This window comes from Eschrichtius robustus, chromosome 19 (genome assembly GCF_028021215.1).
Source record: "Eschrichtius robustus isolate mEscRob2 chromosome 19, mEscRob2.pri, whole genome shotgun sequence".
Taxonomy (NCBI): domain Eukaryota; kingdom Metazoa; phylum Chordata; class Mammalia; order Artiodactyla; family Eschrichtiidae; genus Eschrichtius; species Eschrichtius robustus.
The window spans coordinates 61,632,971-61,646,399 of record NC_090842.1 but is presented as its reverse complement, the minus strand read 5'-3'; the positions used below and the strand labels follow the sequence as shown (position 1 = coordinate 61,646,399).

Genomic DNA, 13,429 nt, shown 5'->3' with positions numbered 1-13,429 from the left:
CGGGCGGTGCTTTGGGGCTACTGGCCGGGACCCCGAACGCGGCTCGCTCACTCACCTCAATCGGTCTTTTAAGCTGCTACGCCCCGGGGAGGGCGCCGGGGACGTGGGTCCGACCTGTCTTAGAGCCTCCTCGAGGCCTCTCGGGCCGCGCAGATGGGACTCCCAGAAGCCCCAGGACGCCTCGGTGGTGTTGGGTCTGTTTCCGCCCCGCGGGGCCGTGTACGCCTTGCGGGCGTGACACTTCGATTCGCGCGTTCGTTCAGGGAACGCTTGCTGAGCGCCTGCTGTGTGCCCTGCGCCTTGCTCGGGGCCCATCGAACACCTAGACAGCTCGGAGCTACCCTGCCGGGGCGCACAAGCCAAGGGAACTTATATTCTGGTTTCTTCTTACCTTCTATTTCCCCGGTGCCCTGGAAAAGCCATGTGTATACCGAAGCAGCTCAATAAATGCGTGTTGAATAAATGAGTGATTGAGACCTATGTGTTTTAAGCTTTAGAATAGATCCTGGCATCTTGGTGGCACTACGCATATTATTTAAGAGACCACGGAGGTTAAGCGCCCTGACTCAAACCAGTGAGCCCGTGCTTCACATCCTGCCACTTCCTTTGCTGTGTGACCTTGGACAAATTACTTCACCTCTCCGTCCATTTCCAAGAGGAAATAACTAATAGGCCTCATTTCATAAGGTCATTAGGAGAAAATGTTCTCATGGAGAGCAGCATCTGACAGGAAGTGCCAGATAAGTGCTGTTATTATTGACTATTATAGAAAAAGGAAACCTTATCAATTCCCGAAGTGAACACGTGTTGCCCCAAACATAAGACAGTGGTCAATCTATAACTCATATAGTAGTCATCCATGGCCCACTGAGGTATGTGATCCTTCCAGGAACAGCAACATACAAAGACATTATTTTTGTGCAGCTTGCCCTTCTATTTGCTAAGATTGAGCCACTGGGCTACACCTTGGGTATTCATTTATCTGGGTGCCATTTTTCCAGTCTTCACCAAGAAGAGACCTCCAGGAACTCCTCCCTAGAGACCTTTAGTTATTCCCACCTTGAAGTGTAGAAAACTAAATTGGCTCAGAGAGGGGAAGCGTTTTGCCCAAGGTCACACAACCGGGTAGTGGGACCTGATCTGAGCTGGGTGGCACTGGTGTCTCTTGTCATAGCTGCCAACACTGGGGGACTCGGAACTAGGGAACTGACTGGGGTTCAAAGGTAGCAGACCTGAGGCATTGCGAGGGGTGACTGTCCAAGTTTATTCATTCATACAGGAAGTATTGTTTATGGGTATCTAGCGTGTGCCAGGAATATAGCAGTGACCAAGAACACCCTGGTTCCTGCCCCATCGCTACCTCCCACCCCCATTCCGCAGCTCACAGTCTATTAGGGACCACAGACAATGAGCAAGTAAGCAAATAAGTCACTTAGCCTCAGTTTCCCCTGCCCTCTGTAGCAGGTTCCAGGCTTCTTAGGTGCATTATGGTATCTACCCCCCCACCCCCCCAACACACACCCCAGAACAGTGCCTGGCACTTAATAAGTGCTCAAGAAAGATCTGCTGAACAATGAGATAATACCCACCCTTCCACAGGCATACCTGACCTCTTAGGAAGATGGTCTTGAGGCCAGGCGGGCTGGAATGGGCATGGGTGTGAAAGAAGCCCCCAATCTAGCCATGGCTGGCAAAGCCCTGGGAGGTCAAATGTCCAAGGCCAGAGGAGGGGTCTATATGGGCCCAAATAGGAAGAGACCTGCTATTCTTTAGGGGGCGACACACCCCTTCCCTTTGAAAATCAGATGCAAGTTGTCAGTTCCAGGTTCAGAATCGGGTTGGCAGTGAGACCCAGATAGGTTCAGCAACTTGCCCCAGGGATACCCAGCCAGGGGAGGAACTAATCCCAGATGTTCTGTTACCGAGTCACCTGATGAACCTGGGGCAAGTCACTTCTCCAGCTCCTCCGTTTTCTCATCTGTAAAATGGGACCGTATAGTCAGACACCAAAATCCATCGCCCCCCCCCCAACATTTTATTCTGAACATTTTCAAATATGGAAAGGTGGAAGAAATAGGATAAATACCCACCACCTAGATTCAACCATCAGCATCCTACTCTACTAGCTTAATCACACATCTGTGCATCTATCCATCCATCATATCCATCTCAGTTTTTGATGCATTGCAGACAGCTGTTTATCTCCCCTGAACACATCATTAAGCTGGTAATCCTAACTAACTCCTCGCTTTGATAAACACTCTGACAACTGTTAATACCAACCCCCTGGGCCAGGCGCTGACTCTCATTTAAACCTCAATTCTAACATTTTTGTGTGGAGAGGGTAAGAAACCGGATCAATCTCACACAGCCGGGGAGTCAAACCCAGCTCTGTTTGTCCCCAGAGTCCAGACGTTATGAAGGCTATGGAAAGGATGAAATGGGACGAGGCACATAGAAGCTCTTATGGGACAGGGACAGAGCAGCATCCAGATGTGAGAAATTAGGACGGGAGAAGATGCACCCACCTTTTCTCATCTACCAAATACGCTACACCCCTGTGCTCAGCTGGGCTCTGGACACAGGGTCCTTGCCTGCCAATATGGAACTTAATCCCATATAGGTCACGATATTTCCTCTCTCCTAACATAGGTCTGGGCAGAAGACAGACACCTCACAAATATTTGCTGAATGAGCTTGGATTTCTGGGCCCCTCATCTCAACGTTTAATGGACTGTTTTAATTATAACCGTGCAGCTGAAAAGGAACAGCAGGAAACCCATTTGCTGTGGAAAGTCCAGGACACTGGAGAATTAAACTGCCCTCTCCCAGGGGCTGTGATGCCTTGTTCCACTTTTAGCCCACCGGCTCCAAGTCCCCCTGGTCTTCCCAACCCTCCAGCCCAGAAACCTCCCCTCCCCCACCCCCAGTACAAGCGCATTTTCTATCCCCTCAAATTTCTAGTCCTTCCCCACCCCACCCTCGGCTCTCCCAACCAGATCCTAATACCCTTTATCTCTGAGTCCTACACCTCCTACCCGTCCAACAGCCCAGCTCCTACCCTGAGGGAGCCTGACCAGAGCCTGGCCTGATTCCCGTTTCTGTACAGAGGCGTGGTTTTCCTTTTTCTTTCTTTCTTTCTTTCTTTTTTTTTTTTTAACAAGTTGTTTGTGCCTCTGAAAGTCAAAACAACGGCCATCGCGGCTCCTCCCTCGCACCCGCAACTGCAAAGTCTAAAACTTGGCCAACCCAAGTTCTGTTTCTTTATCTGGCAAGATGTTTCCACGGGTGTTTTTCGTTTTCAGTTGAGCAGCACGCTTAGGATCCGTGCACTTTTCTGGAGGCATGTAACACTTCAATAACAAAAAGGAACAAAGCAAGAAAAAACCTTGCCCAAAACACCCCTGCGGTCCCTCCACTTCTCGTTCAATCCGACTTCAGGGGCAAGTTTTCATCAAAGACCTCTCCAGGATCCGAATTCTAGCCGCCAGGAGGGGAAAAATAGGAGGACTAGGAGGGCACTGACTCCGGAGCGACCTGAGCCCTCTGACCGCGCCCTTTAAATATGGCTAGTACAGCGGGACAGTGCTACCCCAGCACGCAGCTACGCTGGCTCGCCTGGAGCGCCAAGACAGCGAGCGGCGGCAAATCAGGCAGCTACAAGCCCACCCCGACCTTGGGTCCTCAGAGCGGCAAGTGCGGGGGGCGGGGTCTAGTTGCCCATTGGCCCATGCTGGGGGCGGGGCAACATCTCCGTCCCGCCCCCTTCCCCCGCCTAGTTAAATAGGCTTCGCGCCGGCCCGGAGAATTATTCATCGTGGGGCGGGGCCTGGGTTTGTTTACACGCTGCCATTGGCTGGATTTGAATCGGCCCGACTGCGGGCCGGCCGCGGGGCGGGGCGCCAGAGGGTCCCGGCCTGCGCCTGACAGCTTCAGCCAGGCAACCTACATAAGACGCGCCGCCAAAGCACTGGAACCCTGGAGATGGGGATACTCTAAGTGGAGGCTGGCAGCGGGGGCGGGCAGGTTGAGGCTTCCGCAGGTTTCTTGATAAATGCTAACCAAGGGGGTAGGGAATATTGTTTTTGTTTTCATAAAAAGTAGTAAGGATAAGCAAACCCGAAAACAACCTAGCTGTCCATGGATAGGGGACTCATTAAATAAGCTGTGGTCCGGCCCACAGGGGGACATGAAATAACCGTAAAATGAGGAAGTAATACATGAACCGACGCGGAATAAGCTATGAATTCAGTTAAGGGGAAAAGGCAATGAAGGAGGAAGAGTGTATAATAATTTAAGGGGGAGGTGAGAAAATATAATAAGCTTCTGCTTGTTAAATGCACAGAATATCTTCGAAAGCAGAAACAAACTGGTAATTGCAGCGTCTGTGGGGAGGGAGACCGGGGTGCGTGGAGGGTAGATCTGTTTGGACCTTTGTAAAGTTAGAAACTTGTAAACAAAAATATTAAGTTCTGAGAACTCTCCCTTTTCATCCACGTACCTCGAAGCAACGGCCCCTAGGAAAATTCTTGACTTGGCTATAGAGGCCATGGACCCCCGACCTGCGCCCCCTACAACCCACAATGGTGTTTGGGGAATTGACCTGCTTCACGTACTCAGGACCAACAGAAATCCAGATTCAATGAAGAGTGGCTTTATTTATTAGTAATCACTGCAGGATTTAACATCCCAACGGAGAGGGAGGGCCCACTTCCTGAGAGATGCTAAGTAGGGGATAAGGAGGAGAAACCAGCCAGGCCCTCTTAGGAGAGAGAAGAGAAAGTCAAAACTAGGAGAGGCCCCTTTAAGAAGGGAAGCCTGCCTCCTCCGGAAAACGACGCTGGCGGAATTGACCTGCAGAAGGGAGAGTTGTCCGGGTTTTGACTTTTATTATTACTCTCTGTTCCGGGAGATCTGGAGCAGAGAATGAGAACGACTTCCTGCAGCTGAGTTTTGACCTGTTATGGATCTTGCTTGTCAAGACTTCCTCTGTATAAGTTCGCAACAGGGTTTGTGAAACATTGTTTAGATGGCTGGGAAAGTGACCCAGGCCTGGAGTGAAAACTTGACCGGCTACGAGATGATGTAGTTCTAAGTTAACGCCTACCAGAGCTGGCGCTGCCGACCCAGGTACATAGATAAACTCGGTGAATGTCCCTAAAGATCCTAGCAGGTTCTAACAGCATCCCGTTTTACGCATGTGGAAACTGAGTCACAGAGAGGTTATAGAATTGCCCACATCAGGCGTCACAGGGATTCGGACCCAGGCAGCCCTTTTCCAAAGTTCATACTTTTAACCACCAAATTACACTTGCCCCTAAAAACTCTTTTGTCTTTTTTTTTTTCTCTTTTGTCTTTTGATGCATTGTTTTAAAAGCTATAAGAAGCTTAATGCAGATTCTTTTTTTTTTTGAATCTTTGAATTTTATTTATTTTTTTATACAGCAGGTTCTTATTAGTTATCTATTTTATACATATTAGTGTATATATGTCAATCCCAATCCCCCAATTCATCACCGCCCCCGCCCCGCACCTCTTTCCCCCCTTGGTGTCCATACGTTTGTTCTCTACATCTGTGTCTCTATTTCTTAATGCAGATTCTTAATGAAGGTGAACTATTTTGTATGCTTTCTGTCGTAGAGGAGTTTTGTGGGTTTTTTTTTTTTTTTACTTTTTTAAATTGAAGTACAGTTGATTTGCAATGTCATGTTAGTTTCAGGTATACAGCAAAGTGATTCAGTCCATATATATATATTATATATATAGATATTCTTTTTCAGATTCTTTTCCCTTGTAGGTTATTACAAAATATTGAGTATAGTTCCCTGTGCTATACAGTAGGTCCTTGTTGGTTATCTATTTTATATATAGTAGTGTGTATATGTTAATCCCAGACTCCTAATTTATCCCTACCCCCCTCCCATTTCCCCTTTGGTAACCATAAGTGTGTTTTCTATGTCCGTGAATCTCTTTCCGTTTTGTAAATAAGTTCATTTGTATTTCTTTTTTTCTTTTTAGATTCCACATATAAGCGATATCATATGATATTTGTCTTTGTCTGACTTACTTCACTTAGTATGATAATCTCCAGGTCCATCCATGTTGCTGCAAATGGCATTATTTCATTCTTTTTTATGGCTGAGTAATATTCTTGTGGGTTTTTTTTTTTTTTAATAAAAGAATTTCTGATGGTTTTTCCTAAAATTCTGTATCAGAGCAAGCTTTTAAATTTTATTTTATTTTTTCAGCCTCCAGCTTTTTAATTTTTTTAAGTACCTTTCATGAGGAAATGTTCTGCCCTCAGCCCTCCTACTCCTCTCACCATTAAATACTTCCCTGATCATTACTGTGTAATCATCAGGCACACTTCTAAGCTCATTGAATTGTTACAACAACCAAGAAGTCGAAATAGCGGTCTCATTTCACAGATGAAAAAACCGAGGCACGAGAAGTTAAATAACTGGCCCAAGGTCCCACATCTCTCTCCAGAAAAAGAAGAGGAAGACCAAGAATGGGTAGGTCATGGTGGGAGAGAGAGGAAGGCATCCAGAGTTGCTAAGAGACAGGAAAAAATGGGAATTAAGATAAGCCAGTGGATAAACAACAAGGTCCTACTGTATAGCCGAAAGAACTATATTCAATATTCTGTAATAAACCATAATGGCAACAAATATGAAGAAGAGTATATATATATATATATATATATATATATATATGAATCACTTTGCTGTAAGCAGAAATTAATACAACATTGTAAATCAACTATTCTTCAATAAAATAAATTTTTAAAAAAATTTTTTAAAAAGGGAAACCAGTGGATTGGTGAATATGGGGAAAATGGCTTTAGCAAGGTGGTAGGAGCTGAGGTCAGTTTGCAAAAGGTAGTGAGAAAATGACCAAGAAGCACATAAAAAGATGCTCAAGGTTATTATTCATTAGGGAAATGCAAGTCAAAACCATGAGAGGCCACTTCGCCCTCGCTAGAATGGCCATAATCCAAAAAAGGGACAATACCAAGTGTTAGAAAGGATGTGGGGAAATCAGAATCCTCACACACTGCTGGTGGGTGAAGGGGCCACCAATATGGACAACAGTTTGCTGTTTCCTCCATAAGTTTCACCTGGAATTACTACATGGCCACACCTATGTGTATACCCAGAATAGTTGAAAACAGGTGTTCAAACAATAACTTGTACATGAATGTTCCCAGCAGCATTATTCACAATAGCCAGAAGGTGGAAACAACCCAAATGTCCACCAGCAGATGAATGAATCAACAAAATGTGGTCTATCCACACAATGGAATATTATTCAGCCACAAAAAGGAACGGATCCATGCTACGACATGGAACGTTGAAAACAGGATGCTAAGTGTAAGAAGCTAGATCCAAAAGGCCACATATTGGGTGAGTCCATTATACGAACTGTCCAGAAGAGGCAAATCCATAGAGACAGAAAGCAGAGGTGGCCAGGGCCTGGGGGGAGGGGGGAGTGACGAGTGACGAGTGACTGCTACATGGGCACAGGGTTTCCTTTTGGGGTGATGGGAAATTTCGAGAATTAGATAGTGGTGATGGTGGTACAACACTGTGAATGTGCTTAATGCCACTGAATTGTACATTTTAAATGGTGACAATAGTCAATTTCATGATACAAAATTTTTTTTTAATTTTCAATGGTGAGAAAGCAGTGGTGTTAAACACACGATTTAAAAAATAATACACATGGCAGTGTATACAAGGAGAGGATCCAAAAACAGCTAGGGAGGGGCTGGTGGAGGGAAAGAATGGAGGGAGATCTGGGGAGATGGCAGTGGAGAGAGGTCCAGTCAATGCACCTGCTCTGGAGTGGCTCCTGAGAGCCTAGGGCAGAACTTGTGGAGATCTCACAAGTCTCTGGAGGATACAGACCCACCCCCAAGGTAGACAGGGCTGGGATGGGGGAAGGTGGTGGGTTGTGGAAGCCCAGAGCAGGCACCTGACCCAGCCTGCAGTTCAGGAAGGCTTCCTGGAGGAGGAGAAGGGTAAAGAGGAGTCTGATAGGAAAGGTCAGATGGGGAGGAATGTGGATTTTCCAGGTCCAAAGTAGAAAGGGAGCCTGGAATTTCTAAAGCACAGATCAACCTTGACACTCCCCTGATTGAAACCCTCCTAAGGCTCCCTAGTGCCCTTGGGGGTAGTCCACACTCCGGAACAGCTTGGCCTCAGTTTATTCAGCACACCCTCTCTGAGCACCTGCTCTTTGCCCCGCCCTGCACGGGCAGTGCTGGGGACACAGCGGGGAAGAGCCAGGCCCAGCCCTGCCTTCATGGGACTCACACCCCAGTGCGGGAGATAGACATAAAACAAATCATTTCGCAGTGTGACAGATATTAGCCTGACGGCTGCTATGGGAGGTCAGGTGGAGTTAACTCAGCCCCCAGGGGTTTCCCCACTTCTATTATTCCTAAAGGTCTATTTCACAACTTTTGCCGAGCACTGCCTCTATTGTCTGTACCTTAAAAATGTGTTCTCTCATAAACAACAAAGTCCTCCTGTATAGCACAGGGAACTATATTCAGTATCCTGTGATAAACCATAATGGAAAAGAATATGAAAAAATATATATGTATCACCGAATCACTTTGCTGTACAGTAGAAATTAACACAACATTGTAAATCAACTATACTTCAAGAAAATAAAATAAAATTTGTTCTTTCAACCAACTTTTTTCTTCCTTTGATGGGTTCCCCTGGGGCTACCTTAGGCTCATCCCAAGGAACAAAAGTCATGAAGTCACAGGTGTGAAGGGCCAGTTCCTTTTTTCCCCAACGCGCTTTAAAATAAATGCATAACAATTAAAATGTCACCTGGAAATCATCCCAAATGCTACTTTGGGAACCCGATGACTTAGACTCTGGGGATTAAGGGACACCTTCCTGAAGGAAGTCAATTGTAAGCTAAGACTTGCAAGATAAATAGAGTTAGTCAGACAAGGGTGGAGGGGAAGGGCAGGTGCAAAGCCCCAGAGGTGGCAGCGGCAGGGAAAGAAGGCAGGTTGGGCTGCTGGAGTCTTGAGAGCTTGGCTGAGAGAGGCTTAGGGACTGAGTGACCTTACACCAGGGATTTGGGGTTTGATCCCAAAGGCCATACACCGTCATTGAAGGTTTTCTTGTCACTGTCGTTATTACTTTTAATTGCTATGCAATCTACATACCATAAAACTTATTCATGTATAGTGGACCATTCCATGGTTTATTGTATATTCACAAGGCTGTGCAACCGTCACCACTATCTAGTTCCAGAACATTTTCATCACCCCAACAAGAAACCCTGTACATTAGCTGTCCTTCCTATTTCCTCCCTACCCACCAACCCTAGGCAACCACGAATCTGCTGTCTCTATGGATTTGTCTATTCCGGACGTTTCATATAAATGGAATCCTATAATATATGGCCTCTGTGTCTGGCTTCTTTCACTTAGCATGATGTTTTCTTTTTTTCTTTTTGGCCACCCCTCATGGCTTGTGGGATCTTAGTTCCCCAACCAGGGATTGATCCCAGGCCCTTGGCAGTGAGAGCGCAGAGTCCTAACCATTGGACTGCCAGGGAATTCCCAGCATAATGTTTTCAAAGTTCACCCATGCTGTAGCATGAATCAGAACTTCATTCCTTTTTATAGCTGAATAATATTCCACTGTTGGGTCTCCCAAGGCAATAGAAATAAAAACAAAAATAAACAAATGGAACCTAATCAAACTTATGAGCTTTTGCACAGCAAAGGAAACCATAAACAAAACAAAAAGACAACCTATGGACTGGGAGAAAATATTTGTAAATGATGCAACTGACAAGGGCTTAATTTCCAAAATATACAAATAGCTCATACAACTTGATAACAAAAAAAACAAACAACCCAATCAAAAAATGGACAGAAGACCTAAATAGACATTTCTCCAAAGAAGACATACGACATACATATGGCCAATAGGCACAATGCTCAACATTGCTCATTATTAGTGAAATACAAATCAAAACTACAATGAGGTAGGGGACTTTCCTGGCAGTCCAGTGGTTAAGACCCCACACTTCCAATGCAGGGGGCGTAGGTTCGATCCCTGGTTGGGGAACTAAGATCCCACATGCCACATGGTGCAGCCAAAAAAAAAAAAAAAAAAACAACTACAACGAGGTATCACTTCACACTGGTCAGAATGGCCGACATTAAAAAGTCTACAAATAATAAATGTTGGAGAGGGTGTGGAGAAAAGGGAATCCTTCTACACTGTTGGTGGAAATGTAAATTGGTACAACCACTATGGAGAACAGTATGGCGGTTCCATAAAAAACTAAAAATAGAGCTACCATATGATCCAGCAATCCCACTCCTGGGCATATATCCAGAGAAAACTGTAATTCGAAAAGATACATACACCCCAATGTTCATTGCAGCACTGTTTACAATAGCCAGGACATGGAAGCAACCTAAATGTCCATTGACAGAGGAATGAATAAAGAAGATGTGGTACATATATACAATGGAATATTACTCAGCCATAAAAAAGAATGAAATAATGCCATTTGCAGCAACATGGATGGACCTAGAGATTGTCATACTGAGTGAAGTAAGTGAGACAGAGAAGGACAAATATCATATGATATTGCTTATATGTGGAATCTAAAAAAATGGTACAAATGAACTTATTCACAAAACACAAATAGAGTCGCAGATGTAGAAAACAATCTTATGGTTACCGGGGGGAGGGATAAATCGGGAGATTGGTATTGATATATACACACTACTATATATAAAATAGATAACTAATAAAGACCTACTGTATAGCACAGGGAACTCTACTCAATACTCTGTAATGACCTATATGGGAAAAGAATCTTAAAAAGAGTGGATATATGTATATGTATAACTGATTCACTTTGCTGTACAGCAGAAAGTAATATAACATTGTAAATCAACTATACTGCAATAAAAATTTTTTAAACATAAAATAGATAAACAACAAGGTCCTACTGTATAGCATAGGGAACGATATTCAATATCTTGTAGTAACCTATGATGGAAAAGGATATAGATAGATAGATAGATAGATAGATAGATAGATAGATCGATCTGAATCACTTTGCTGTGCACCTGGAACTGACACAACATTGTAAAACAACTATACTTCAATAAAAAAATATTTCTACTGTTGGGATACACCACATTTGGTTTATCCATTCATCAGTTGATAGACATTTGGGTTGTTTCTGCTTTTTGGCTGCTGTGAATAATGCTGCTTTGAACCTTCGTGTACAAGTGTCTGTGTGGACATAGATTTTCCTTTCTCACGGGTACCTACTGAGGAGCAGAATGAAGAGTGTGGTTTTGCTGATTTGTTTTTCACCTGAAATAAGATCAAACTACAGAAAACTCTTTTACAGTTTACTCTTCTCAAACAAGAACAGTAAAAAGAATTCCATTCTCCTAGGTTCATCAGTCAATAATATTTAACCACATGTGTTTGTTTGCTTTTCTTTAAAATTTATTTATTTATTTATTTTTGGCTGTGTTGGGTCTTCGTTTCTGTGCGAGGGCTTTCTCTAGTTGCGGCACGTGGGGGCCACTCTTCATCGCGGTGCGCGGGCCTCTCATTATCGCGGCCTCTCTTGTTGCGGAGCACAGGCTCCAGACGCGCAGGCTCAGCAATTGTGGCTCACGGGCCTAGTCGCTCCGCGGCATGTGGGATCCTCCCAGACCAGGGCTCGAACCCGTGTCCTGTGCACTGGCAGGCAGATTCTCAACCACTGCGCCACCAGGGAAGCCCACCACATGTGTTTTATCTCACTCTTTTCTGAACATTGGAGAGGCAGCGGCAGACATCCTGTCCCTTGATCCCTATAAATACTTCAGCATGGAGCTACAGAACAAAGACATTCTCTTCAAAAACCCCAGGACAGTTATCAAAATCAGGAAATGTAACACTGATACAATAATACTGTCGTTTAATCCACAAATTCAAATCTCTGGCTTCCTTTCAATAATGTCCTTTATAGCCATGTTTTCGCCAGTATAGGATCCAATCTTGGATCATGCATTAGACTGAGTCATGTTGCTGAAGAATCTTAGGAAGGGGGAGTCTTGATTAGCTTTACCCCTTCCTTGCCTCCCTTTGGCTGACTGGGGAGCAGAGACTGGGGGGTCAGAGGGGAAGCGGGGAGACAAGGGAGAAGCCGGTGCTCACAGTCAGAAAGAGAAACTTAGGAATCAGATGGATCTCAGTTCAAATCGTGGCCCAATTATTCAGTAACCGTGACCCTGAGCAACCGTGACCTTGAGGCTCTCTGAGCCTCAGTTGTCTCATTGGGAAAATGGCACTAACCCCTAGGCTCACTGGGAGGACCAGTGACATACTGAGCACAGACCTAGCACGTCGGATGGAATCAATCCCCCCACCCCCATCCAATCATCGCCATTTATCCCTGTCAGTTTCCAGGACCAGAACAGTCCCAAGTGCTTCAGATCTTCAGATGAGGTTGCTTTTCGGATCCGTATAGCAAACAACCTTATAAGCAGATACTGTTATCATCACTATACTATTATCATCACTAATCTATAGAAGTGAGGTGTCTTATAGAAGAGGTATTTTAGTCTGTTCAGGCTGCTGGAACAGAATACCATAGACTGGGTGGCTTATAAACAACAGAAATTTATTTCTTACTGTTCTAGAGGCTGGGAAGTCCAAGATCAAGGTGCTTCCTGGTTCACAGACAGCCATCTTCTTGCACGTCCTCGCATGGCAGAAAGGGTGAGGGAGCTCTCTGGGGTCTCTTTTCTAAGGGAACTAATCTCATACATGAGAACGCCACCCTCATGACCTAATCACCTCCTAAAGGCCCCATCTCCAAATACCATCACATGGGGGATTAGGTTTTAACATATAGAGTTTGAGGGCTGGGGGGAAATAAACATTCAGTCTACAGCAGGAGGAAACTGAAGCACAGAGAGGCAAAGTCAGTTCCCTGAGGTCACCCAGCTGATCAACAGCCGAACCAGGATTAAAACCCAGACACCATCCCCCACCATGCCTGTGTGTAGGGTTGTTGTTAGTCTAGGGCAAGAGATAATGGTGGGGCCTGGACCAGGGTGGAAACATGGGGATGGAAACAAGAGGACTGACCCACAGGGAGGTAGAAGGGTGACTAACTCGGGGGGTGGGGGGAGTCTGAGAAAGTGGGAGGAGTCCAGGTTGAACCCCTCCCTCATGAGCACTCGAGAACAAACACTTCCTCACAGGAGATGGAAGAAATAAACAAAAGGCAAGGAAGCTGGAATCAGCCTTATCCTGAAGTAGGAGGGGGATTCATCAGCCTCCAATGATGGGTGGAGGTGGGGTTGGGGGCTTGGAGAGTAAGGAATGGGATAGGGCTGCCCCAAAAGAGACCTAAGGGACTC

General features: G+C 45.3%; 1 protein-coding gene across 1 annotated transcript in view; it reads right to left on the bottom strand.

The window, feature by feature from the left end:
* The window catches only part of BICRA (BRD4 interacting chromatin remodeling complex associated protein), a 77,014-nt gene extending 75,593 nt beyond the window's left edge, over window positions 1–1,421 (bottom strand). Inside the window, exon 1 of the mRNA XM_068528257.1 lies at window positions 56–1,421. The gene's annotated coding sequence lies outside the window, so the exon portion shown is untranslated. The remainder of the gene's footprint in view (window positions 1–55) is intronic.
* Window positions 1,422–13,429: the final 12,008 nt, after the last annotated feature.